Source organism: Vulpes vulpes, chromosome 14 (assembly GCF_048418805.1).
Source record: "Vulpes vulpes isolate BD-2025 chromosome 14, VulVul3, whole genome shotgun sequence".
Taxonomy (NCBI): domain Eukaryota; kingdom Metazoa; phylum Chordata; class Mammalia; order Carnivora; family Canidae; genus Vulpes; species Vulpes vulpes.
The window spans coordinates 60,153,725-60,180,542 of record NC_132793.1 but is presented as its reverse complement, the minus strand read 5'-3'; the positions used below and the strand labels follow the sequence as shown (position 1 = coordinate 60,180,542).

Genomic DNA, 26,818 nt, shown 5'->3' with positions numbered 1-26,818 from the left:
ACTTTTGGAGGAACCTCCTTACTGTTTTCTAGAGTGGCTGTACCAGCTTGCATTCCCATCAACAGGGTAAGAAGAGGGTTCTTTTTTCTGCACATCCTTGACAACATGTCATTTTCTGATTTGTTCATTTTAGCCATTCTCACTGGTGTGAGGTGGTATCTCCTTGTGGTTTTGGTTTGTATTAGTCTGATGCTAAGTGATGCTGAGCATTTCTTCATGTCTCGGCAATTTGTGTGAATCTTTCTAGAAATGTCTGTTTATGTCTTGTCCATTTCTTGACTGAATTATTCTTTGGGTGTTGAGTTTGATAACTTCTTTATATATTTTGAATATTAACCCTTTATTTGATAAAATACTTGCAAATATCTTCTTCCATTCTGTCAGTTGTTTTTTGGTTTTGTCAACTGTTTGCTGTGCAGAAGTTTTTTATCTTCATGAAGTCCAAAGAATTCATTTTTGCCTTTGTTTCACTTGCCTTTGGAAACTTGTGTAGCCAGAAGTTGGTGAGGCTGAGGTCAAAGAGGTTGCTGCCTATGTTCTAGAATTTAATGGAATTGTGTCTCACATTTAGTTCTTTCATCCATTTTGAGTCTATTTTTATGGAAGATATAAGAAAATGGCCTAGTTTGATTCCTCTGCATGTGGCTGTCCAATTTTCCCATTGCCATTTGTTGAAGAGACTCTTTTTTCCATTGTATCTTCTTTCCTGCTTGGTTAAAGGTTACTTGACCACAGAGTTGAGGCTCCATTTCTGGGTTCTCTATTCAGTTCCATTGATCTATGTGTCTGTTTCTGTACCAGTACCCTATCATTTTTGATGATTACAACTTTGTAATAGAGTTTGAAGTCCAGAATTGTGATGCAAATTGTGATGCTCTGGTTTTCTTATTCAACTTTCCTTTGGTCATTCAGGGTCTTTTGTGGTTCCATAGAAATTTTACTTCAGTTCCAGTTCTGTGGAAAAAAAGTCAGTGGTATTTTGATAGGGATTGCATTGAATGTATAGCTTGTTCTAGGTAGCATAGACATTTTAACAACATATGTTCTTCCAACCCATGAACTTGGAACATTTTTCCATTTATTTGTGTCTTTCTCAATTTCTTTCATGACTGTTCTATAGTTTCCTGAGTATAGATCCTTTGCCTCTTTGGTTAGGTTTATTCCTAGGTATGTTATAGTTTTTGGTGTAAATAAATGGGATTAACTCCTTAATTTCTTTTCTGTCTCATTGTTAGTGTATAGAAATGCAACTGGCTTTTGTGCACTGACTTTATATCCTGCCATATTACTGAATTCCTGCCTGAGTTCTAGCAATTTGGGAATGGAGTTTTTGGGTTTTCCATATAGAGTATCCTGTCATCTGCAAAGAGTGAGAGTTTGACTTCTTTGCTGATTTGGATACTTTTTTGTTCTTGTTGTTGTCTGATTGCTGAAGCTGGGACTTCTAATACTGTGTTGAACAAGAGTGGTAGATTGGGCATCCCTGTTGTGTTCCTGACCTTAGGGGGAAGTTCTCAGTTTTTCCCCTTTGAGAATGATACTCACTGTGGACTTTTGGTATATGGGTTTTATGATATTGAGATATGTTCCCTCTACTCCTACACTGTTTAGAGTTAAAATTGAGAAACGATGCTGTACTTTGTCAAATGCTTTTTCTTCATCTATTGGGAGGATCATATGCTTCTTGTCCTTTCTTTTATAAGGTTGTGTATTTCATTGATTTGCAGATGTTGAACTACCCTTGCAGCCCAGGAATATATCCCACTTTGTCATGGTGAATGATCCTTTTTTTGTGCTGTTGGATCCTATTGGCTAGTATCGTGGTGAGAATTTTGGCATCCATGTTCATCAGTGATAATGGTCTCTAATTTGGCTTTTTTGGTGAAGTCTTTGTCTGGTTTTAGGACCAAGGTAATGCTGGCTTCATAAAGAGTTTGGAAGTTTTCCTTTGATAGGAATTTTCTAAGTGTAAATATTAAAAAAGGTGGAAAAATTTTTTTCCAACAGTCTTAAAATACAATTTTAAATTCAATTTTGTATGGTTCCATACTGGGTCCCTAGAATACCCACAGAATTTTTAAAATTTCTATTGTAAAATATTAAAGTCTCTGTGTGTATATAGAACAATAGGTAATTCTGCATATCAAGTTAACTGATAAAGTATCAATTTTTCTAGGAATAATCTAGCATTATTCACTCTCATTTATTTAGTTGAAATGTATTAAATAAATGTGTATCCTTGGTGGACTCCTGCAAGACCTGAGCTTATGTTAAGCCTATCCACCTAACCCTTCATTGCATAATGTCTAACAATGCTGCCATTTTATTCTGTTCAACACTTTTTTAAAAAAGATTTTTATTTATGAGAGAGAGAGAGAGAGAGAGAGAGAGAGAATGACAGAGACATAGGCAGAGGGAGAAGCAGACTCCCTACAGGGAGCCTGATGTGAGACTCAATCCCCGGACCTGAGCCAAAGGCAGACGCTCAACCACTGAGCCACCAGGCATACCCTATTCTGTTCAACTCTTGGCTTCACAAGAAAATCATGAGCTTCCTGAAGATAAGAATTTGTTCTTATATTACTGTCATACCTTCTTAGCAGCTCAGATTGAATCTTGAATACAGAATATGCTTAGTAGTTACTGATTGCTTAATATGATTAAGTCTTCAATTCCACACAGTGTGTCTTTGTACAGTGAAAAAAAATACATAATCGTACAGTGAAAAAAAATATGATCTTTATGTTTTGGCCATGCTACATCTTCTATATCAGAGGTATGCAAACTATACCCCAAGCCTGATCACCCATTTTTTTGTAAACAAAATTTGATTGGAGCACACACCCATTCATTTATGTATTGCCTATAGGTGCTTTCACTTGGCTATGGCAGAGCCGAGTTGATGGGACAGAAAATTTATAGCTTACCAAGCCAAAGTATTAACTATCTGGCATTGGCAGATTTATAGATTGCCAACCTCTATTTTACATACTTTAGTGGAAAATATAAATATAATCTAAATCATTAAATTTTTTACCTTCTCTACAAGCAAATTAGATGATAATACTTGCCAATGTTGAATATTTTAACCAAGATTTTCCAGTAAGCATAAGCATCAAAAAGAGAAAAATAATGGAATACATACCCTTTTTCTTGCCACAACTACTGTATTTCTGATTGAAGACAGAGAATAGATGCATTAAAACACACCCTAAAAATGCAATTTGGTCTCCTGCCAGGATAATCATTCATTAAAGCCAAGATTGGGTTTAAATTAAAAGGTTCAAACAGTCACATTGTGTTACAGAAAATATATAGCTGCCTTAAAAAAGGATTGAATTGGCTGGTTGTGCTAAGCTGGTCTTGGAGGCTGCCAGGCTACCTAAAGTATATTCATAAAACACATTGAGCATTGGTTGAAATAATGACTTACTTAGTGATCTTAGAAACACAATTGTTTCATTGTTATGTTGATTTTACATGATAATGTTCATCTAGAAAAGGTGAAAAGCAACCCCTTTCTGCTCCATTCTTCACTACATTAGGATAATCTCATCATGCTGTAGAAAATTGACAATCTTCTTTGTTGTTGTTTGAGATGGGAATAATGAACTGCTTCTATTTAATGCTATCTTAAAACGCAAGGAAAATACTTTTAGGCACTTAACACAAAACATTAATTTATTTGAATATTTACATTTTTTATTTATCTGAGAGAGGAGGAGGGGGAGAGAGAGAGAGAGTGTGCAGGGAGTCTGATGGGAGAGGACTGCAGGGCTCAATACAAGCACCCTGGGCTCATGACCTGAGCTGAAGGCAAACACTTAACCAACTGAGCCACCCAAATGCCCCTTATTTGAGTTTTTAAAAGTAATCAGCATGATTTTCAGTGAGTATTGGCTTGTATCAATTACTTAGTGTCTCATGTTTCATTGGTTTTTAGATTTTGTTTTATCTCTTACTACTTGTCAGTCAGTTTTTAGATGGGAAATAAATTTCCCTGTATGATTGAGAAAACACAAAAGGATTTTTTTCTAACTGTAATAGGTAATTTAGAAAGAAAAATGTCAGAATTAAGAGACCAACATTTCTTAATGCTAAGAAAGAACTGTCACATATGGTACATTTTGCATGTTAATGTTGTACTAAGCATTATTTATAGATTGTTTCTGGTATAATAGCCCTTAAATACAGGGGGCAATGTTCCCATTCTGCTTGGAAATTTTAAAGATGTTAAGTAATTTGCTCAAATTCATACAATTGGTCAGCTACATAGCTGAGCTTGTTTGCCTGACTAGGCAATATTAATTACTTATATCGGGGCTTCCTGCAGAGATAGAGGACAAAAGTACCTTTGCTATTGTTAGGAAAGGTCACATCCTGGTAAAAGGTAGCAGAATAATATTACTCAGAGGAAAACTGGTAGGACCAGGTTGTTGTAGTACTTTGAGTTCTCATCCTAATAGCTAACTTTTATTGAAAATCTTTGATTTTCTGCATATTGTTTTGCATTTATTTTATGCACTGATTTTTCATTATCATTTGGATAACGTACTATTATTTACTCTATTTCATATAGGGAGCCTAACTTAAAAACTAAGTATTTTCCCCAAGAACACAACCTCACATTGATACCCAAAAATAACATTTTATATTCCTATGGACAATTTCTTACATATATATACACCAAGGCGTGTGTGTTTGTGTGTGTGTGTGTGTGTGTGTGTGTGAGAGAGAGAGAGAGAGAGAGAGAGAGAGAGCAAACTAGTTGGCTGGCTTTAGTAATACAAGATGTTTTTTCATGTACAAAATATAAAAATTTTGAGAGGAAAATATTTTTTAGTGTAGAGAAGTTGGATACTGAATGTGAAGAAATAAGCCCACCAATTTAGAAAAAAGTCTGATATTCTAAAAACTGTATCTTGTCCTATAGGAGATAAAAGCAGCAGCTGTAGGAAGAAGTAGAGAATTCAGATGGTGGTAGTTAGTTCCCTGGGCAGAGACTCAGCAACCTATTCACTCACAGCTAAAAACTGTGGGGAAGATGTTAGGGTGACAGGAGTGAAGGAAGATCCCATAGCAGAGAAATCATCCTTTAGCTTCCCTTCCTAAAACTAGTGAAAACTGCAGTCTTGTGCAGAATTTCTGCATTCAGCCTGCTAACTAGCAGCAATGATGAAATGAGGTATCTTGTCAGTGGACTTGAAAGTTGCTTCAAGGGCCGTCTCCTCTTCACCCTTGATATGGGAGGGAATCCATGAGTTTCATTTGTTACTGAGAGAGCTGTGGAGATGGTGGGTATCCCCCAGATGGCCCTAGAGAGGTTTCATGGTAAGAATGAGAGATCAGAAGGCTCACAAAACTCCCTCTAAGGTCAGGATGACATAAGTCCTTGAGGGTACTTGTTATCACCCATGACAGAAGGGAAGAGTAAAGATGGAGTGGTGGGTGGGAGGGGGGAAGGAGGAATATTTGCATTTTAGAATGCTGAAGTAAGTAAATATGTATCAGCCAAAATAATTTTAAATTAAGAGTACCTGAGCTTAACATGAGTTGGCAAATTTAAATTCTCCACTATTAAAAGGGAATGGGGCTTTGAAAACGAAGTTAGAAATTAAAAAAAAAGTGCCATGTTTACATAGTTTGAGTTTTTGACTGAAATTTGTACCTACTATATAATTAATTTTACATGACTGAAACCATGCTATTTAAGTTGTTTTCTAACCTGTTTGTTTTTGCTTTTTATTCAACTATATAGAGTAGCTATTTCTTCATGATAGCACATTTAGATACTCAACATTGCTTTTAATGAATGTGTAGTGCCCATTGTACATTTTCTAACCAGTATCCAATGTTGGACATTTAATCTATGTTTATGTAGTATTTGCTTTTAATACAATCCTAAGCAGGGCTCTTCTTGCCATCATTGCAAAGAAAGTTGTTTGGTTTTTCATCTAGTTTGTGTGTTAAATGCTACATTTTTTTAAAAAAGATTTTATTTATTTATTCATGATAGAGGCAGAGACACAGGCAGAGGGAGAAACAGGCTCCATGCAGGGAGCCAGACGCGGGACTCAATCCCAGGTCTCCAGGATCACGTCCTGGACCAAAGGCAGGCGCTAAACTGCTGAGCCACCCATGGATCCCCAAATCCTACATTTTTTAAAACTTTATTTTGTTTTGTTTTTTCACTTTGGTTTACTTTAAATAAGCTATATTTTTATACTTTAAGAAGTCCTTCATATTTTGGAAATTATGACTAGCAATTTCCTTATTGTTAAGCCATAATATCTTAGACTTTATATTTCATTTTAATAGATCTTCATTTGATGTCTGCTATATTATCACCTACTTTATTTTCTCTATAGTTCCATATTTCCTAAGACAAACATAATGAGAAATGAAATTCTACTGTATAACTGTTAAAGCTGTCGAAGAAAATATTTCCATTTATTATGTTTTACTTCGGTATTGCATTCCATTTGTATACACAGATAAAACTTAATTAACTAGGATTTAAACCTTTGAGGAAAATATTTTATACTGTGGCATACGTTAGGGGGAGAAAAGCTTATTGTATATATCAACAAGTCACATACCTAAGGCTGGTTTATTCTATAAGAGAGGTTGTGCCTATTTAACATGAAACTCTGTTTTAAGATGCCTATTTTTTTTTTTTCTTGAAATAGAGTTATGGTTCAATTGTTTAAAAAATAGGCATGCTCTTTTAATCTTTAGGGAAAAAGTGTCTTTTTGTTTTGTTTTGTTTTAATTCCCATTAACATACAGTACTCTATTAGTTTCAGGTGTACAATATAGTGATTCAGTCGTTTCATGCATCACCTTGTGTACTCCTTAATCTCTACCTCCTACTTAACTCATTCCTCCACCTACCTCCTCTCTGGTAACCAGCAATTCAAAGTCTGTTTCTTGCTTTGTACCTATCTCATTTTCTTTTCTTTGCTTGTTTGTTTTATTTCTTAAACTCCATGTAGGAATGAAATCATATGGTACTTAGCTTTCCCTAACTTATTTTGCTTAGGATTACACACTCTAGTTCCATCCTATCCTTGCACATGGCAAGATTTCATTCTTTTTAAGACTGAATAATATTCCATTGTAAAAATAAACCACATCTTCTTTATCCATCTATCAATCAATGAACACTTGGGCTGTTTCCATATCCTGGCTATTGTAAATAGTGCTGCTATAAACATTGGAGGGCATGTTCCTTTTGAAATAGTGTGTTTTGTATCCTTTGGGTAAATACCTATAGTGTGATTGCTGTATCATAGGGTAATTCTATTTCTAACTTTTTGAGGAAACTTCATACTGTTTTCCACCTTGGCTGCACCAGTTTGCATTGTCACCAACAGTGCAAGAGGGTTCCTTTTTCTCCACATCCTCATCAACATCTGCTATCTCTTGTGTTGTTGATTTTAGCCATTTTGATAGGTGTGAGGGGATTATTTCATTGTCGTTTTGATTTGCATTTCCCTGATAGAAAGTGATGGTAGGCATCTTTTCAAGCGTCCCTGAGCCATCTGTATGTCTTCATTGGAGAAAGGTCTCTTCTGCTCCCTTCTTAATTGGATTATTTGTGTTTTGGGTATTTAGAAATATAATTTTTTTTTATTTTTTGGGTACTCTTTATAGGATATGTGATTTACAAATATCTCCCCCCATTCAGTAGATTGCCTTTTATTTGTTTCCTTCTCTGGACAGAAGCTCCCTACGGGGACTCCAATATGGGGCTTGATTCCTGGACCCAGGATCTGGGATCAATCATGCCCTGAGCCGAAGGCAGACTCTCAGCCACTGAGCCACCCAGGAGCCCCTGTTTTGAACATTTGTTAATTATATATATATAACATTTTTTTTTTTTTGGGGTGTTGAGTTGTAGGAGTTTTTCATATAGTTTACATACTAACCCCTTATCAGATATATCATTTACAAATATCTTTTCCTATTTACTAGGTTGTCTTTTAGTTTTATTTATAGTTTCCTTTGCTTACACAGCAAAAGCTTTTTAGTTTGATGTAATCCTAATGCTTTATTTTTGCTTTTATTGCCTTTGCCTGAGGAAACAGATGCAAAAAAAATACTAAGACTAATTTTAGACCATAACTTTAAGTAACAACTTCCTAGGATAAAGACATCTTCCTAGGATAAGACGTCTACATGATGCCTTAAAGTAGAATGTTACTTTGGATGAGGAACTGATTTTTTTTTTTTTTTTTTAAGGATCAACTGATGCTGATTAGGAATACATGAACTAAGTATCTCTTGTTGCTTTTGGAAACCATGATTCCACATTAAACCAACTAGTAATTGAATATTTGAAGTCACAAATACTGCGTTTATTTATGGATACATATTATTTGTGAAAGTCAAAATACAAATACAGAAAACATTTAAATTAAAGTTTCTGTTATTTTCTGTTTGTTATTTAAACCTTATAAGTCTCCATAGTTTTACAAATGGTTAAGCTGCTCAGTATCCAGAAATATATCCCATTTCCTGTTTTTATAGTAAGTGGGTTTATAATAAACAAGTAGTAAATGATACAGCAGCGCAGTTGTAGTTTATAACAAAAATAAAATGGTTCCTATCACTGATACTTATCTGTGTGAATTTATTCACTAAGTTACCCATTGTGATCAAATGCTATTGTGGAATATTAACTAATCTGCACTCTCTTTTTTCCACACTGTCACATTGCAGTACTCTCTGAGACTTAGCCCCTTTGGATACTAGATACCAAGACTTTGTAGCTTTTGTAGTACAAGGAACTGCTATCACAGCAAAGTCAGAAGACATTAATTTCAGACATAAATTAGAAGGTTTTGGAAGAACTCTTGAGGTCTCATTGCCCTGTTATTTCTGGTATAACAAATTATCACAAACTTGGCGGCTTAAAACAAAGCAGATTTACTATTTTACAGTCTTGGGGGTCAGAAGTACAAAATGGGTCAACAGGGCCGCATTTCATCTGGAGTCTATAGTAGAAAATCTATTTCCTTGACTTCTAAAGGACTGACTGATTTCTTGGTTCATGGCCCCTTTTTCTGTCTTTGAAGACAGCAACAAAACTTTTTCAGTTTTTTCTCTGCCTGTTACAGTGTCTCTTTTTTCATAAGGACTTGTGATGACATTGGCCCACCCACTAACCCTGAATAATATCTTCCTCTCATGATCCTTAACTTAATCACATTTTAAGGTCCCTTTTGCCGTGTAAGGTAGCATAGGTTCCAGGGACTAGTCTGAACATCTTTGGGGAGCCATTATTCTGCCCACCTCATCTACTAGTGATACAGCCTTTCAGGTGATATGAGAGTCAATGGGAACTCAAGAAAGTTTGGTGTTAGAGTGTCTTCAAGAAAACTATACTCTTTGCCTGTTTAAAGTTAATTATGAGACTACCTTAGGAAACTCTGGGCAGATGAAAATAGAGGACATTTGTTTTCATTTCTTGAACAGAGCCCAAGAAAGCAAACAAGATTTCCTATACTAGTATGTTGCGGCACTAGAGGATTTAAAATGGGAGGAGGCTGATATTTTAGGCTTAAATGTATAAACTGCACTACCACTCTTGATTCTCCAGGGTCCTTAGGGTAGTAGAGGAAAGTACCTGTGAATTTTCTGTGATACACAGAAATACTTAGATGTAGCTGACGAAAAGTGAACTAAATCAAATGGGTCTCATGAGTAGAGCATACAGAGTAACTAAAACAATGATCTGACACTTGTATGCCAGTTGAGAGTTACATCTTTGAGGACAGATAGGGTAGTGTTCATGAAATGGTTGTCAAGATCGCCAGGTGATGACCAGAACTCTGTGTCCTCCATTAAAACCATGTAAGCTTTCTAGGAATTTGGTGCTGCTTTAGAGGAAATGGGAAGGGAAAACTTGAATTGACTTGAGTAGATGCTTGAAACTACCTGGGTTACCTGGGTTGAGTTTTCTGCTGTTAGGCAGAATGGAGGCTCAAAATAGGGATTAAACTGTATTACTTTATAGTTAATCTTTGGTATCTATACAGTTATTGTCTAACCATATTATACTTCTATTTTTTTAAAGAAATCTTCAAAGTTGTAGGTATAACATCATGAGGTATAAGCCTTTGTCTAGATATCCAATTGACTGGTGCTTATTAAAAATTTAGTGCTCTAAAACGTGGTTCAAGTGATGTTATTTATTCACTTATGTAACAAGAAAATTTTGTGAGAATGCAAGCTTTAGAGTTGATTTGATCCAAATATTAATGACTTGGATCATGTCATTGAAGTGGCAATCCCTTAACTCTGTGGTCTCTTAGTGCTGTCCTCTACATATTCAATTTGTCCTTAGGCTGGCTTACCTCTTTATTGCAACAAGGCTGTCAGCTGTAGCATCCAGAACTACCAGTGTTTGCATAGATCGACAAGAGGAAAGGAATTTTCTTCTGCTAACCAGGAAACAAACATCTTAAGCTTTGGTTTGACAAGAGTAATTTGGTTACATACCCATTACTAAACCATTAACTATATCCGTGGAATCCCAAGTTTTGATTAGTCAGTTATGCCTTAGTTATGATTCCAAAATGGCCCAAATGGTTCAGATCCATCAGAGTCCATCTCTGGAGCTGGGATGAGTCTATCTTTCTCATACCACCTAGGGATGAGGGATGGATAAGAGATGGATTTCCTATGTTGCCCTGTGTTTCTCTCATCATATACTTTTATATAATCTCAAGATTTCTAAAGCATCACTTTTGTTAATTTGATAAGTTATGTTGTTTCATTGAGTTTCTATGTTGTTTCATTTCATTCTCCTCCAAGAGAATACCTGGCTGCTGCTGCTGCTGCTTTTTTTTTTTTTTTTTTTTTTTTTAACAAGCCAATGCACTGCTTTTATTATAGTAGAAAATTAGAACAATTTTAGGCATAGTAGATAAAAAACAGGGAGCATCTTTAGGGTGCCACAAATAAAATAGTTCTTGACAAATGATTGAACACAAAGCTTTGCATTTTTAAAGGCTGGAGGAATAATACCCTTAAAATCAGTAAGAGATTCTTTCTGGTGCTGATCAAGGCACTTTAGGACAAGATGAGTCACTGATGAACTAGAATAAAATGACTCATATTTGTGTGTTGGGAGACTCTTAATATGCACATTATGAATCCTGGGGGTGATATCACTCTGTATTTGAAAGTCAAATTTGGGAATTTTTTTTTTTTTTGCAAGTCTATTTGATACAGTAGGCTATAATGGGTCTTTTAGGCTTCTTTTGGTCCAATCTACTCGTAAAATTATTCACTATAATGGCTCCTTTGGACCAGTGACAGGCCTTGATATAAATGTTTGTTAAGAACAGTTTTGCCGATTACGTCTCCAATGATGGCAAATAGAAGTTTAAGGGATGGCAAGGGTCTTGGTGACAAGGCAATGTTTTTATCAGATGACAAGACTACAAGTCAGAGAAGAAACAGTTACTGACTCAGTGTACATGCTGTTCTTAAAGCCTGAGAAATTTTATACATATTGATTTTTTTGTGTGTGCAATGTATTTTACATAGATTGGAATATCCATATAAAGTATGTTGAAAAATGCACAAAAGTATCTGAATATTTTTGTTCTGTGTATATGGTATATAAAAATCACATAAATATTTGGATGGATAAATACTTTTTATTTGCTATTTTTCATGACATTTTAGAGCTCATTAGTGGTTGTGAAATATGTTCTAAGTTCTTGATAGAAGAAATGGAGGCATGGTTTATTAACTTCTAGTCCTATGATAATTAAACCAATTTGTGTTGATTTTCTGAACAGTAATGAGGAATGAACTTTATCAAGAAAACTTTGTTTGCATTTCAGAACTTCAAATTTTACCAATTTGTCACCTTGTATCCTTGGAATGAGCATAATTAATAAAAGTCTCTGAACACAAGAAGCTCCAGTATTGCTTTTGGAATTGAAATATATCAACAATATTATGTATTTTTAGAGCTAATCTATTATCTATCTGCCCTGATGAAAAGTTTTATGAGACAGAATTTCCTACAGCTGGAACTATTTAAAAAAAATCCTTTTGTCACTAATCTTCACCTTGTGAAGGAACAGGCATATGATATGTACAAGTAAAGTTATACATATGTATAGTTTTAGTACTTATTAAGACCAGCCAAGACGGCTTTTGCTCTTCACAGGATGTTAGAATGTTAGTGTTTTGTTTTTTTTTAATTTTTTTTTTTTTTTTTTTTAGAATGTTAGTGTTAATCAGGTTAATGTTCTTTTTTTTTTTTTTTTTTTTTTTTTTTTTTTAGGTTAATGTTCTTACACACAAGAAAGCTCAGACAGGCTAGAGACTTCATTCTTGGACTGAGTTGCTAAAAAGGAAATTGCTCTCTTTGGCAGTTTGTATACTACTATACTACATGCTACTATATTTGTATGAACTTGTATTTTATTCTAAGTACAATAGGAAGTTTCTGGAGGAATTTTAAATAACAGGGTGGTGTGGTTTGGTTTATATTTAAAAAGGAGACCATTACTGCTACCTTGAGAGCAGAGGATGGATTGGTCAGGAGCAAGACTGGAAAGGAGAAGCAAAATAGGATGCTTCTATGAGAGAGAAGTTTAGAGTGGTAGGATGGAAATGGTTGCTATGGAATAGAGAAAATGGCATATTGTTAACATTTAAAACTAGAATAATAAAATGATTCTTAGGAGCGAGACTGGGAGAATTAATGATTCCTACATTTCTGACTTTGTTAATGGGATGGGCGGTGGGATTGCAGTGCTATTTACAGATATGAGGAACTCTACCTAAGGTACCAAGATTTTTGGATATTTTTGGTGAGGAGTTAAGATCTATAGTGTATCCTACACTATACTATCAGAGTTGATTTAGATGCCCTTCCTTTATGCTTCCACAGTAAGCATAGTTTTTGTTTCTGTTGTGAAATGTATTTCTAATTGCCTCTCTGTGTTATTTTTTCCCCTTTACAAGAGAATCCTAATTTTGTTAATGGCAGTAGCATGTTCAGATAAAGCTTAATTTCCTTGCCTCCCATGTGGTGGAGGTGAGAATAGTAGAGGTGACAAATCTAGTTAATGAGATAACAGTACTATTGTGGGGTGCTTCTAAGAAAGCTTAAAGACACAGATTCAGATGGCACCTGCTGCTGCTGATTCTTTGCCTACTTTCTGCCTGAAATGTGGATGCAATCACTAGAACTGTAGCTACCACATTGCCACCATGAAAGACCAAAATCAATCACATAGATCTGACCTTGATCTTGTTACCGTGGTGTTGCTCCAGTAGTCCTGAGTTGACTTCCTTCATATGCCTTATGTAAGAAAATGAAGCTCATTCTATTAAGCCACTGTTATCTGAGTTTCCTGTTCTATGCAGTCAAGTTACTCTGATAGCATTTACCACATTCTGTGTTGTAAATTGTAGTGGTTTCCTGTCTTCCTCACTAGATAAATTCCTTGAGTTCAGAGTCCTTGCCTTATCTATCTTTGTATTCATGGCATTCAGCACAGGATTAACACACGATAGGCATCATAAAAGTTAGTCAAAGTAACTTGATAAATAATTACATTATCAACATAGGTAAGATAAATAAGACGTGGAATAGAGATAAGCCTGGAATGCTTGGATTTATTTATTATGTGTAGTCTAGTCTTGGGAGGAGAAACTTCTCAACATCATGTTCTTTTATCTACAGTTAATATCAAAAGAAATCTCAGTTTGCCACAGCATTTTTCCCCCATAAATGATTCCACAAGGTGCCTTAGTCATTTCAAAGGTCTCAAGCTTATATGTATTTATAATATGCAAAATACTTTCATGTTGATATCACATTGGACCCTAATTATAAACATTTCAATTTTACTAATAAAGTAAGATCTGAATCACCTAAATGGCATAAACAAAAATCACAATAAATATTGGTAGAATTGCAACCAAAAATCCAAAAGTTCTTGAAATCTGTATCGGTGTCCCTTTCAAGATGTCTCATCAGGTACTTTTTAAATAATTGAAGATTAAATTTATAATGTTTAGAAGATAAGCAAAATGTATAATTTATGTATGATGTAATTAATATAAAAATGTAAAATATTAAGATATGCAGTTATATTTTTTCCTTATTTGATATACTTATAACTAATATGCTGAGTTAAACAATTTTCAATTATAGTTATACGCTGAAAAATAGGCTTAAGTATAATTTTATGTCGTCTTTCTGGATAAGTCTTGTCTAACTTGAATTCTGTTAAAATTGACATGTATTATCTCTTGAAAATACTGTGAGTTAAAAGTATTTTATTTGTAGTGAGGCTATGTAAAGCTTCTCTGAAAACAGTTAAAAATTGTAAGTGGGCACAAACCAGACTAATGAATATCCTATTGGCCAAATAGGACACTTTTAGTGTCAAAATAAATTATGTTATTGTATTATATCTTATATTAAAATACACTTTGAGTTTTATACTAATAAAGGTTAAGAGAGTTAAGATAATAACAAGAAAAGGAATAATCTTTATAGTGGAATGCCAATTAATATAACAAAAATGATCAATTAGGAAAGCATATTTTAATCCATCATAGTTTAGAATGTAGATTAAGACAGAAATCCTTGTAGACCCTAAAATCATTTAGTGAAAGTTTGTGGGGAGTACAGAAAATGTACATAATGCCAAACCTTTCCTCACACTATTACTTATTAACTACAGAGGGGAATAAGGTATCTTTACAGTGGATAAATATTATAGGTAAATAGTGGGCAGAATTACCATTACCACTGATGGGATGGAGAGGATACTGTGGTGTGACCCAAATCCCCCTTCAGGACTGAAGAATGCATTCCCACAGCTAAAGTACTTGAGTCAGGTAGCTCCAATTATCAGCTCTCTGGAGTTCTCAACTTTGGCTGAGGAGGTCATTTCACCTACAGGCATACCTTCTCAATGTGGCCTTCATCCAATGGCTGCTTGAAGCAGGTGCCTAGAAGCCTGGGCCCTCGTCCAGTGTTGGACAAATCTGAAGAGCCATCGCAGTCTGACATTTTCCTATAGTGTTGGCTGAGCCTTTTGTTGAGACTGCATCCAGCCTAATTTATGTACTGAATCCGTCTTTCTTTTCTTCCTTTCTCCATTGGTGTTCCCCAGAGCCCTTCTTGATAAAACTTCTTCATACCAGCCTCCCTTTTGGAACTTGCTTTTTAGGGAACCAAACATGTCATATCAAACAAATTATACTCATGAACCTCTAGATATGGTGTGCTCAGAAGGACACATATCAGTTATGTAGTATTCCTCGAAAAAATGCAAAAGGTTTTTTTTTTTTTTTTTTTTTTTTTTTTTTTGCAAAAGTTGATTTAATTATGAGGAAGTATTTTAAAAATTCCAAAGGGGGGAGGTATTCTACAAAATCAACTGGTCTGTACACTTCAATGATTCTTAATTTTTCATTTTCTACTTTTCCCATACTGACGATTAAATTACCATGCTTTAAAAAAAAAGAAGAAAACACTAGTCCCATTAGTAGCATGAATAGTAAAGTGAAATAGATAAATCACATCTTAATGGCAAATTGTATATGTATCTTGCATACTTCAAGTTTTCCTGTCCTACAGCATAGACTTTTTTTTTTTCTTTTCTTTTCTTTTTTTTTTTTAAGATTTAAGTTATTGACTCATGAGAGAGAGAGGGGCAGAGACACAGGCAGAGGGAGAAGCAGGCTCCATGCAGGAAGCCCAATGTGGGACTCGATCCTGGGTCTCCAGGATCACGCCCTGGGCCAAAAGCAGGTGCCAAATGCTGAGCCACCCAGGGATGCCATAAACTCTTTTATAAAATACATACACAGGCAGTTTACATAAATGGTAAATTTTAAATTATTGCCAGAGCAACTAAGTAAACTGAAATTCTCCCAGAAACTGCAGATTTAAGAGGAAAAAAAAAATGACAGATTTTCCCCAATTTAAGGATAAAGTGGAAGACGACAATTTTTTTTCTTGAAAAGGGAGAAGTGCAGGTGCAGAATATATTATGGAATGGAAAAATATGTTAATAAAGTAGAAAGGCATAAGGACCTGAAAAAAATGAAGAATAAATGGGAAAATTAGAAAGTAGGATATTCTACTTCTTGTAATAAAATATAGCTTAAGTATAATGAATTTGAAACTATTAACCAGAAACTGCCTTGATTGTGGATTAAGACAGTACTCAATGCTGGCCTGCAGAAAGTGTAATTACATTCCTGTTTCTATCTGATAAGGGGAAAATTCTCTATTCTATTCAGGGTGTAGAAACACACTCTTGATTTTGTTGTAACCAGAAAAGAATATACTGCATGAAGAGACAAGAGACCAGGTGTTCAAATTAGAGAGGGGTGAATCTTGTTAATAAGTAGGACAGCCAGCTGACCGATTCCAGGATCTGGGGAGGAAAAAAGACAACCTTAATAATTTTGTGACAGTTTTTTCTTAAAGCATAATTTGATCAATTAAAAATAGCAGATTGAGAGTAAGGGCACTTAAAAATCACATAGTGACAGAGTTTCATATACCATGAGAACAATGTGGAACATAAGGGAATAATCAGTTTGGTGGAGGAAAATTATAATAAAAAATAGAAAATAAATTTCTCATAGCACCTTAGATTCCTGCTTTTCCCATGTCATTGTCTCCCATTTGGTGATTCCACTTAGACCATAAAATGTAATACAGATATTTCTGTATTATAATTTTCCCTTTCCAAAATTACAAATGAATAGTGACTCTGAACAAATCAGAACTGTTCAGAAATGATTTTTGAAAATGTGAATCCCATAAAAAGATGGAGGTAAGCAAGTCTGAAGCCAAGAGACTAAGCAGTAGTCAAGAGGCCCTAGAAAGGGACCTTCAAAGAAGCTGACCATGAAAACAGAAGTGTATCCTTGTTTCCACTGGTTTTCTAGAGTTTTAGTAGTATTCATTGCTACTCTACGAGTTCTGTTGGTCCACTGTTGAGGCTCTTAGCTGAGACCTATGTCCTCCTCAGCTGCACCTAATAAACTCCATCACTTTAGGAAACCACAGCCAGATTTTATACAAGCAACTAAAAAAACTCCAACAAACCTATAGATTTCCCTTCTGTTTGAAATTCCTCAGTTTTTTGCAGACAGATTGAAGGTGATGTGTGTTGTTAATCATTAGTCCTTTACAAAAGTAGAGGTTAACATTTTGACGATTCAGTAAATTTTATTCTTCCTTTCCAAAATAAACACATGCAAGGAAGGGAAGATAATTTTGGTGCTGAATTTACCTTTCTATTGCATATGGCAATGGGGGAACTTTCTTACTGACTTATAGGAACAGTTTCCTGGAGGTAGATGGTGGCTTAATGATGTATAAAATGCCCAGTAGTATCTCAGTATGTCCTTTTCAGATTATGGCAACTTTGAGACCTCCCTCTTTCAACTCTTTGTGAACTAACGTACAAATTTAACAGGATAATTGCCTCTGTGGAGGGCCCAAATAGATGCAGGACAAATGTGTGTAATGAAAAGACTGACAAAATTATTTTATAAAAAAATATTTGTGAGAGAGCGTGAGGGGTGGGGAGGGGAAAAAAAAAGAGGAGAAAGGGAGAAAGAGGCTCCTCACTGAGCAAGGGCATCCATTGCCCACCTAGGATCCCAGCGTCCTGGTATCATGACCTGAGCCAAAGGAAGAAGCTTAACCAACTGTGTCACCCAGGGGCCCCAAAATGATTGATGTAATTCTTAACAGTCTTCCTGGAAACCAATTATTTTCTAATCTACAAAACAAAAATGATAAACATACAAAGCAAACAAAAAGTTACCCCTAAACCAAAACCTGTAAAAAATTGACGCCACCAATATATTTATCTTGGAAACACTTTTGCTCTGTGGATATCTTGATGTTTCTCAAGATTTTTACAGTCGCCTTATTGTTCATGCTAGTATTTATTTATCTGAGATTGGCTCATAGCTCTTCTGAGGTTAAGCTAGGAGGGAATAATCTCAGTATGAACAGTGGAACATTTATAGGGCAATGGGGGCCATTTTCAAAAACTGTTAGATTTTGAAAAGCAGTTCATTTTGCTGATTTAAAAATAAGATAAAGCCAGGTGGGAAAGCAAAGCTTTCTCTCTCTTTATTCTTTCAGTAACTTGAGAGAAGAACAAAACAATGCTTAGAATCCCTGGGTAAAGGCTCGCCTAATCCTCATGCTTGCTTAGGCTGAGAAATTCTTTGTCTAATATTGCCAGTAAATTGGGTTGTATTGCTTTTCTATAAAGCTGACCACCACAGATAGTTTTTCTTAGTCAAGAATTAGTCTGTTATTGTGTACTGGAGGATTTTAGAGCACCCAAGATCTTAGAGGCTTAAACCCAGTGATGTAATTTGGGTATAGGTACTGAAGGTCAATTAATCTTCATTTAGTTGACAGACTTGTTTCAGGTTAGTTCTAGTAAATAGCTGTTGGGCATTTGGGGGAATTCATTGACATGGTTTAGTGTTTTCCATACTTGGTTTATGGTGCACACAGTTCCTCCACCCTGGTGATGTTTTATTTTTTAGTTTATCCCTGAATTAGAAAATACTATTTTAAAGATGAAGTAATCTTTTGAGTAAAGATAAAAACATACCACGTTGGAGAAAAAGGGACTAAGACTCTTTACAGAGATTTATTTCAGACCATTAAAAAGAGTGTCTTTAGAATGCCCATGAGTATTCCTCCGGATGGGAAGATATTACCTTCTTAAAGTCCTGTGACTAATGCTCACTAGGTAAAAGTAATGGAAAGTAGATAAATACAAACCTTATCCTTTTTTCTTTAAAACCTATTGATTTTATTTATAAATAGTGCCAAACAGGACTTTGCCTCTATGCCAAGAGCAAAATTCACAGAGCTAATAGAACAATCCTAAGAAGAACGAAATAAACACCTAGGATCTCCACACTGAAGAGGACATATTATATAAATCTTTGAAAAGCAACTCAGAATTTCTAAAGGCAAATAGATGAATTAAGACATGACCTTTCTGTCTTTTTGGAACCCTTGAAGGGTCTTGAACATTGGGAGACTGATGCATTGTTTAAGACCAGCATCCAGAATCAAATGTATCTTTCTATGACCGGAATGTCAGGCATTCTGCTGACAACTGACTTGACTGAACTGAATTTGTGAAGTTTACCTGGTTGCTATGTAAGAAGCATGAGAGGAAAGATCTGCTTTGAATGAATGTTCTTAGTTGTGTAAGACTCATTCTTTCTACATCACTTTTTTATTTCACGATGAAGATCCTCATTGCCTTCAAAAAGCCCTCGTCTACTGTCCTGCTGTGACCTTAAGTAAATTGTGTTTAAAAATAAGCTCCCCAGTCTTCAGGAGCTGAGTTAATGACCAGAAATGGAGGAGAGAAGACTTAAAATCTTTATTTGCTGTTCATTCTTTTGAGACGCTCCAAAATTATTACAAATGTGAAAAAGCTTCTAAAACCAGGGTGGCTGATATTTGGGAAATATCAGGGGGAAATAGAAATATTTATAAACTCCATTTATAAACTTCAGAATGCAAACAGCCTTTTGATCCTCAAGGATGAGAAAGGGATTGCTTTTTCAACTTCAAGTCCACTACTTGATTGAATAAAAGAATGCCAATGAGAAAACCAGCATGTGTTTTAAGCAACTAAACTGTTAATATTCTGGACATATTTGAGAAGTAACATTTTGGAAACAGTTTTCTAGTCTTAGATTCCTTATGTTCACATGACACTTTTGAGTAAACAAGGTGTGTTTACATGTAAACACGCTCAAAACTTTATCATTTAGTGATTTTTACTGCGCCAAACTTACAGTTGGGGAGAGCTAAAGTGACTTGCCCAGTATTACACAACAGTTAAGCCTTTGCTGGGGCCTCTTCTGTACTAGTTTCCATGTAATGAAAATTAAGCCATGATGGAGATAGAGAACTTCCCCATATGAATTTTCTTCCCAACTTGGGGTTCTATTGTGCTATAATGACTAGGATACAAATGCATATAAACTGAGATAAGAACACAATCTTGTTAATGCAAGAAGAGGGAAGGTACTAACTGCCTAAAACAAATAGGGAATGTAGGAATTTTGCAGCAGTTAACAGGGGGTAGCTGCAATTCAAAGCAGAAGAATGAACATACACCAAAATCAGTAATAAATAAAAGACCACCAGGAGTTCACTAGGCTTGAACAAAGGGCCCAAGGAGTTGAGAAGAGGGTTAGGAAAACCTGAGGTTATGAAGGGATAAATCTGGAAGGTGACTAGGGTTTAGATACTGAGGGTTTCTCCATGTCAAACTCAAGTTTTATAAGACAAACACTTTGGAAGCCCAAATTAAAGATAAATAAAAAATTAATTCTTGGAAAGTCCAAGGATAGAATCCATACTTTAACTTGACTTGGAGGTTCTGTAAAAAGTAATTATATTTAATAGAAGCTCTTTCACTTTGTTGCCCTTAACTGCTAGGTTAAGAGAGAAATCATTACATTCAATCTGTCTTCGAATTAAAAGATGAGCTTGTCAGTCTCCAGGAGTTTCATGCTTATTCGATTGGAAGATTTTTATACTTCATTTACTCAACATCAGGAAGTCTCTATGGAAATATTCATTTCCAGTTGATTAGAAATCAGAGAAATACAAAGTAAATTCATTCGAAAGAACTGATTACAAAAATGTGCATTTTGGAGTGCTCTTTATAATCCTCTTAAGTGAATATCCAAATGTCATATCAGACAAATCTGCAATGCTCATTCATCTGGCCGGTATCTGAATGGCAGCCAATAGGCTGCTGCCACATTACCCATATCCCAGCTGTCTTCCTTTCCAGATGTTGTCCCTTGTCACTTATTTTCATAGGAACAAGTAATGTCAGAACCAAAGAGAAAGAAAAATTCAAGCAATTGCTTTTGCTCACTAAATTCGACTATCTTGCTGCGATTGGTTACATCATCTCTGTCCTGATCCTCCTATTTCTACACCCCTCACAGCACTGTTTTTCTTCACTTACTCCTATAAAAAAATTTTTAGTAATTAGTAAAAATTACCATGTTTGTTGACTGGGTTCCACCCATGACATGATTATTCAAACCTTTATTTTTGGGGCACTCAGAGTTCATAGTATTAAAGAAGCAATCAAGTGCTATGCAATGTGAAAAGTGTAACTCTTTGTGCTCTATATTGTATAATAATCTACACCTGGCTGGTGGGAAGGTATGGGGAAGTTTGTCATAAGTGAAATAGAGACTAGGCTGCTCATGAATGCAGCATAAAAGGGATGAATAAATCCCAAAATCACAATGAGAAAGCACAGACTTCATTTTACATATAGAGAGATCCCAGATCCCATGGTGGAGGTGTGTGTAATTACAGGTTATTAAATCTCCAAGCTAGCCCTGTCCTTGGTTTCTCCAGGGACTGAGACCAACAATCACTATACAGAAAAATTTTGTCTATTTTGACATGAGATATTCAGCAAGGAGGCAACAAAGCAACCACTTTGTGTCTGCTGAAATATATTCAGGGAAAACATGGTCCTGGGATTTTGTTTCACAAACAGATTAAGAATCTAATAGTTTTTTAAGTAAGAAGTCCTCTGACTTCCTCTCACTGCCCTCTGTCTTTTTGGCTTAAATTGAACAGGATGTGCATCTTTTGAATGAAGGAAAACTGCATATGGCTTGCAAGATAAATTGGGAAATACAAAAAATAAAAAACAGTAGCAATGCAGTTATTCAAACACATACCTGGAGAAGGTTCCGTGCTTACCTGACACTCAGCTTGCCTACTGAAAGTTGATAGACCTCAGATCACATGTCAAGTAGATAATTTATTTGCAGTAGGAAAAAAAATCCTTCCTTACTCTTTAAGGTCTGATTTAATGCTTTCCAAATTTTTCACTTCATGAATTGTACCTATTTTTTTTTTTTTTGCCACCCCCACTTTCTGGCATTGTAGACAGATTTCAGTTTTGTCTTCATTGGAAATGCCAGATCATAGTGCTATGGCAACTGGTACTGTCATCAGATCTTTCCAAGGATGCCACCCCCACAAATTCTTCTAACCCATGACTATTTCGCATAATTTCCTGCTCCTCAAAGGGCAGGGCAGGGCAGGTGGCCCAGGCCCCAAAGCACATAATTCTGACAGTAGCTCCAGGTCTGATGCTGTCACAAGGACCCACTTTGGAGGACCACAGACATTTTGGATTTAGGTGTTAACATTAATTCCACCCTTAAGAATGGAAGCTTGCAAACTTGTGTTGTGTTTTTCTTTTTCCTTTAGTCGGTCATCCCTAGACTTTTTACGGTGATACTTATGAAAACCGTTTCCAAAGTAATGCATTGCTAGCATTGCCACTTGAATATAAGCTCGGCTTGCTCATCTTAAGTCATTGAAATACACCTTTCTTAGGGTTAACTGATTTCAAGTTCTTTGTTTTATGATAGCAAAACCATACACATAGACACCACCCACACCCCAAAATAAGAAGTAAAATTCTGTTTGAAAAAGAAAAAAGAAATTAATCTTTAAATGTAGCTGAGGCTTCACCAGTACTTTGCAATTGGAATTGCGCCCTCACCTCTGCATTCTCTCCGTTTGTTTAAACATGGATTCTTAGCTTGAAGGTCTATTAGACACAACTTTCACCTTAATTTATTCATCTAGGAAATAAATATTTGCTGAATGCCTATGTCAGGTACCTTTTAGGCATGAGGGTACATCCATTAGCAATATTCGCAAAAATTTCTTCTCTCATATGCTTACATCGGGAGGGCAGCTGTAGAGAAGTCTAAAAAGTTTGATGGTCGTTAGGGATCAGGAGAAGTAGGTTCCCACTGATACTTGTAGTGCATTATTAAGTGGCCTTGGCCTATTCCTGGAATTCTGTGGGCTTCAGTTTTCTTGTTTGTAAATGAAAGAGTCTGAAAAGATGTTATTCTTTAGGCTGGTTGCAAGTATTTTGTTGTTTGTTTTTGTTTTACACCTGTATTTTTGTAATGCACCTAATAGCACTAGGCATCCTTAGCAGAAAGGAAAACATGGGCTTTATTACTGTAGTAATTTTGTCTATGGTTATTTATTCATTCCTACATTGAATAAGTGTATAATGCTCATCTCCTATATGTGTGCAAGCTGTGCTTGGTGAATCAGGGGTTCAGCTGAGTTAGACAAATTAGTTTCCTCATGATTTGACTGAAGAGACCTTCATTAAAATAACTAGTGGACCTCCAGTGGGGGTAAATGCTATACTTCCTAGCAGTCTGAATAAGATGCAGTAGGAGACAAGCCATCACAAGTGATTCTGCTTGTGGGATTTAGTTAGGGCTTCAGTGGAAGAAACCATTTATCCTGGGTCACTAGGGGCTGAAAAGGTGGAACAGGCTGGAGAGAGACTCCCAAGAACAGAGAACAATGATTTGGAGAGGTGAAAAGGCATTGTGTTGTGAATAGCAAAGGAAATAACAAGTAGTTTTAAATATCAGACTTAAGGGTCAGCATCCAAAGTGAGTGAGGGAAGAGAGAGCAAACTGAGATTAGACACTGAAAAACATTGTATGATTCATTAGTAAATTTTAACTTTCATCAGTAAGATGAGGAGCTTAAACTGAAGGTTTCTCTGGGTCCAGGTCAATGATATTAATTTGTCTAGTGAGTTTGTTTTCAGTGCTTGCCTCAGTGTAGAATGCTTAAGTATTTTAAATGGATTACATATTTTTTTAAACAAAATATGTCATTAAAAACTGAAAGACAGGCAAGTTCATTTACATACATAATTAGTTAACTAATTAAGGTGAATTAGATGAGGTGTAAGCAATAAGTGGATTCACTTTTCTTTAGTCTCTCAGCCTTTAAAAATATTCTCTTAAATTCCCCTTTGTCTTCCTTTGAAAACCTGGGATCCATACAGATGTCAAAGGTTTTGGTCACACTCAACTATCAGGAGAGTCTAATCTTGATAATTAAGGCCACTTTTAAATTAATAAAGGTCCATTCCTATCTTAATGGGAACTTTGGCCCCCCCACCCCCCATTCCAACCCTCAGATGTCTTCCTTTATTGTCAACAAACCTGACCCATGAATTGGGAACCTTCCATGAGAAAAAGGAGAGTAGACTGTGTTTTTACTCTTCATCTTCTTCCTCCTCCTTCTCCCTCCTCCTCTTCTTTTTTTCTTTCTTTCCTCTTCTCTTCTTCTCCTTTCTTCTTTGCCTTCATCTTGGCTTCAAATGTGTGTTCCTAGAGTCATTAAGGTTTTAGCACTGGTAGGGAGGAATTAGAAGAAAAATACAAAAATCATTCACAAGCTGTTCTTAATTTTTTTTTCACTCCATGTCTTCTGTGATGATGATACAAAATCTCTAGGTCTTCTCTGGACCCAGATGTGCATTTTTCAGAGCCTCTGCACTGACCAGCCCAATGCACAGTCTTCTAACATAGGTGACCTGCTCTCTGTGGGATAGTCTGTGAATTTTTCTCAGTCTCTCACCGCTGGCTACCTTCACTTAGCAGATTGCCTTCTTGGATGGGATACCTTAAAAAAGGCTCAAATTTGTTGTTCCTGCAGCATTTACCTTGTCATTAGGAAACTTGTGCATCTTTATTACACAAAGGAGACTTGTCCTACTGCTGTCCTTTGTCCCTGCTCTGTAATCACAAAACAATCCAGGTATTCTACAGTGTTCAGAATTAGCCATGCAGGAAAATGTAATCTGGTCTCTTGCTTCAAATATATTCTTAACTCTAGAGGAAACAGGGTAGTTTTTCCTACACTACTCTGGAGGAGTCGTCATATTGAGGCTTGGTATTGTCACAGTTGAGCCAATATCCACTACCTATGGTATTTTTTTATTGAAGGTTCTCCTTTTACCTGTTGGAAGTATGGGTGTAAGAAGCAACAAGTCCATAGCAAGCTGAAGGAGAAAAGGATGGCACTTCTTTTTAAAAGAATCCCCTGGGTGAAAATGAAGGTTGAGGACTAGACTTCCCACCTCATAGCATTTTCTGTTGAAGAGAAAGGGAGTATCTGGTAGCTTTTCAGAGTTTTTTCAGAAACTTTCCCCCCAATTATGAAGCCTTATCTAAAACTGTGACAAACAAGGAAAAAGTTTTAAATTCTATAACAAATGGTGGGGTTTTTTTTGTGTGTTTTTTCCTAGTGGATTTTTTTTTCTTAATATTACATAATGTTCACCTTGACAATTCTAGCCTATCTTGCTGGGATAATGGGAGCTAATGAAAGACTAGATTTTTAAAAAGTAGGGCAATATCTTGCTGAGAGCCAACAGTGATAAAAGCAGTATTAATCAAAGTGAAAATTCAAAAGGAATGGGGCACATGGGGGTGTTGGATTAAGCTACACTTGTAACCTTCCTTTCTCATTTAGAAAGTTGTGCCCCAGGCTTTTCTGTTGAAGGACTGGACCCTGTTTTATCAAAGGAGGTCCTCACCTGGAAAACACTCCCTTATAATGCCAGTAGGTAGTTTCCATACTATATAGCTAAAACCTTTTTGCTATAATAAAAGCCAGATCTGTCTACTCTAACCCTAGGATTCATGTAAACTCCAAATATTGAAAACCCTCTTTATTGTTGTATTTTATTAGTTATTAATTTAAGACTTTTCTTAATCTGGTGTCACTTAAGGCATAGGGCAGCAATATTACCACTCTGTAGTCCATAAATTTGCTGGTAAATTTTCCCTTTACCAGGGCGATCAGCAGCCATGTTGTCTTCATCACCTGGCAATTCTAATCTAGATATCTGTTTCACTAACCTCCTGATGCATTTAGTAAACCACCAATAAGGCTGCCTCACTCGAGCTAGTTTGAGTGTTTGTGAGGTAGAACGACATCTGGGATTGTGATAGTGCACTAGGAGAAAATGAAGACAAAGAAGGGGCTGAGAGAGTAAATATAGTTGAATTTAACAATTCAAATAGAATTTTAGCTTTATAAATGATTTTTGGGAATGATTTATATGTGCTAAATTCACACACAAAAAGATAAAGGATTAAGGGATGAAGGTGGGTAAGGTCCTGCTGCAGCCATACTTCTCCATTTAGGGAGTCATGCTAGGGAGTTCTTCTTTTGGATTTTTCAACATTGTAATGGATTTTAAGTTACCATATTTAGATATGAAAATAGAGGAGAGGCCTTGTATACCCAGCCCATGCAGATGTGCATAGATATCATATTGTTTATACCAGTAGTTAAGCATGGAACTGGATGAGTTGCATGTGTTTGTTTGCCCCTTAGTTTTTTTGAGGGTCTGGCTCCAACTTTTGTGTTATGGATAAAACTTACCTTACTTATAGCCTTTACCCAAATGGAAGATACTTTTTAGCTAAGTTCCTTAATTCATAAGTCGTGTATAAGATGTGGCTAAATTCTAAAGGATTAAATTAGGCATAATATCTATAAATCAATTAATCTCTTCTTCTTCCTCTCTTCTCTTCATTATCCCTTGTAGTAGCCTACTATTCATGAAGGAATAGAAGTTTTGTAGACAAACAGGACTGGATTATAATTCTGATGCTGCCCTGTAGTTTTTTTTTTTTTTTTAAGTAAGTTACTGAATCTTTAAATCCCTGAATCTTCATTGGTAAATTAGGAAACAGTAATTTAACTTTTCTAGGTCTTGAAAACATAAATCATTTTAACCTCACAGAAATATTAAGGTTAATGCAATCATTATCTCCATTTTGTGGAGGAGAAAACAGGGAGGGGCTAAGGGAACTTAAGTAACTTGTCTAGTCACGCAGATTGTAAATAAAG

General features: G+C 35.7%; 1 pseudogene; it reads right to left on the bottom strand.

The window, feature by feature from the left end:
* LOC112915571 (cytochrome b5-like) overlaps positions 1-15,061 on the bottom strand; it is a 173,546-nt pseudogene extending 158,485 nt beyond the window's left edge.
* Positions 15,062-26,818: the final 11,757 nt, after the last annotated feature.